This window comes from Hylobates moloch, unplaced genomic scaffold (assembly GCF_009828535.3).
Source record: "Hylobates moloch isolate HMO894 unplaced genomic scaffold, HMol_V3 SCAFFOLD_1, whole genome shotgun sequence".
NCBI lineage: Eukaryota > Metazoa > Chordata > Mammalia > Primates > Hylobatidae > Hylobates > Hylobates moloch.
This window is the reverse complement of record NW_026652276.1, coordinates 54,115,373-54,118,279: the sequence shown is the minus strand read 5'-3', so window position 1 is coordinate 54,118,279 and position 2,907 is coordinate 54,115,373. Positions and strand designations below refer to the sequence as shown.

The following is a 2,907-nucleotide window of genomic DNA, read 5'->3' as shown; positions in this document are numbered from 1 at the left end:
AGTATCTTAGTATTAATAAGAATAAGTCCATTTTCTTTTTTTCCTAGCTATAAACACATACAATGTTCATGCTAATAAAAAACTCTTCCCCAATGATGACCATATCTCTATGATGTTCACACACAGTCTGCTTCTTATTGAATTTTCTTATAATGTACTCATATATTGGGATCTATCTTTCAAATACATTTCCTTAACTTTAATCAAGAATCAATTAGAAATTATTAATTAGTCTATCATTTATCTGATTTTTTCAATGCAAATATCTCCTTTGATGGAAGACCCATATCTTCCAAACCGATATCTACCCCCCAAAAATGGGAGACTTAAAATAATGCAAGGTGTGGTGCCTACTCAAGAGCTCACAAAGCATCCTAGAAATGGAAACTTTATTAAAAATGAAAAAAAAGAGGGTTCACAAAACATAACACATGAGACTCCATAATGGATAAAACTAAACACTTTGGTGGTGTTAGGAGCTGGATTATGTCTTCCCTCCAAATTCATGTGTTGAAATCTAACCCACAGTGCCTCAGTATGTGACTATATTTGGAGATAGTCTTTAAAGATGTTTCTAAGGTAAAATGGGGGTGATTAGTGTAGGCCCTAATCCAGTATGGCTGGTGTATTTATAAGAAGTGTTTAGGACACAGACACACACAGCAGAAAGACAACGTGAAGACACAGAATGCAAATGGCCATCTATAAGCTAAGGAGAGAGACTTCAGAAGAAACCAACCCTGATGACGCCTTGATCTCGGACTTACAGCCTCCAGAATTGTGATAAATAGATAGATAATCATAATCAATATGTAGATACATAGTTTTTTTTTAACAATTCACTACTGAATGTCATTAGGAGATACGGCAAATTGCAGAGTGAAGCAATAAATTATGATGTATTCTCTTACAGAAGCCAAAAACAGAAATAAGGAGAATACCAATTTAAAATTCAAATTAAGTTTGGGGGATGATGCGTGCCCTGATGGGGCATGCTGAGCGAGCGAGGAGGCACGGAGTCACCACAGATCGCAGGATTTTTTGACCACGTGGACAATGTAAATTTGAATTCTAGATCCAAGTAAGAATAAGGAAGTGGCATCCAATCCTCTGAGTTCTGATCTCCCAGCCTTCGCCTACAAGTTTTTTTATTTGCTTTCCTGTTGTATCTTTGATACCATTTCCTAGAAGCGCTCCATGATTTAACTTGAAATTCTGAAACGAAGATAGAGGAGGCAGTGGGAAAACTCGAAGAACTCACTGAGTCTGAAGTTCCACCAAAAACATCTAAACAAGAGACAGCGAAGGAGGAAGATGAATCTGTAGAACTGGAATCTCAAGTTCAGAAAGATGGTGTAGCGGATTCTACAGTTCTTTCTTCAATGCCCTGCTTGTTGATGGAGCTGAGAAGAGACTCTTCTGCGTCTCAGCATCCACAGAGAGTGACAAGCCTACAACTGGCCGAATTTATGAGAGTGACTCCTCTAATCACTGCATGCTTTCCCCTTCCTCTAGTGATCACCTGGCTGATTCAGACACGTTGTCTTCCGCAGAAGAGAATGAACCCTCTCAGGCAGAAATAGCGGTAGAAGGAAACCCTTCAGGAGTGTCTGGTGCCACAGTTGGGCGCAAGTCTAGGAGGTCCCGATCTGAAAGTGAAACATCCACTATGGCTGCCAAGAAAAACTGGCAATCCAGTGATAAACAGAATGGGTTAAAGGTCATCGGAGCCAAAAGCACAAGGAGAGGATCAGGCTACTGAGGCACAAACGGGAGGTTTCTGCAAGCAGTACAACCTGCTGCAGGACAGTAAGTAGTACCAGTGATAGTGACCTGACTTGTGACTTAAGCACGAGCTCATCCGATGATGATGAAGAGGTTTCAGGGAGCAGCAAGACAATCACTGCAAAGATACCAGATGGGCCTCCAGTTGTAGCTCATTATGGTATGCCTGACACCAGCTCTGACCCAGAAGTGTTAAAATGTGTACAATTTATCGGCGGCTGCAGTAGTTCAAGAGCACAATAATTCTATAGGCGGCCAGGACACAGGAGCTACCTGGAGGACCAGCTGGCTTCTAGAGAAGCTGAATGCAGAGGCAGGTCATTTGCATCCAGGATTCCCAGCAAGTGACAAAATATCTGCTGGCAATGCACCACTCAATGAAGAAATTAATATTGCCTCTTCAGATAGTGAAGTAGAGATTGTGGGAGTTCAGGAACATGCAAGATGTGTTCATCCTCGAGGTGGTATGATTCAGAGTCCTTCTTCATGGAAGCATGGCTCGGGCACACAGTATCTTAGCACCAGGCAGACACAGTCATGGAACTGCTGTGATCCCCCAGCAGACTTGGGCTTCACCAGCAGTTGTTGACTTTATCTTGGATGAGGATAGCAGGCGTAAATACCTACTGTGATACAATGTCACTGTGTTTCTCCTGCACTGTTCCCTTCCAATTCCTCATCTTTTTTGTGACATGGAAGTTCATTGTCATGGCTTCAGCTTCAGAAGCTGTTTGTGGCATTTGAAGGATTCAAACTCATGGAAAATTCCCTCCTTTCCTCCTTTTCTTAATTAAAAGAAGTCACTCAGGAAAAAACTGTAAATTAAATTTAAATAACCTGAAAAACAATGATGGGAGAAACTCCTAAATTTTTACCTTCTGGCATTCAATATAACACTTTTATCCATTTCAGCATCATATAGGCATTTAAAGGGAATTAAATATCTCTGGAACACAAGCAACAAAATTGAAAAAGTTAAACAATTTAATTAATAATGTATGAAATATACAAAGTTCAAAAAAATTATTGAGGCCAGGCACTGTGGCTCCTGCCTGTAATCCCAGCAGTTTGTGAGGCTAAGGCAGGAGGATCGCTGGAGGCCAGGAGTTTGAGACCAGCCTG

General features: G+C 41.0%; 1 pseudogene; it reads left to right on the top strand.

Annotated features, from left to right (window-relative positions):
* Positions 1–992: 992 nt before the first annotated feature.
* LOC116814513 (protein ARK2N-like) lies at positions 993–2,417 on the top strand (annotated as a pseudogene).
* The last annotated feature ends 490 nt before the right edge of the window (positions 2,418–2,907 follow it).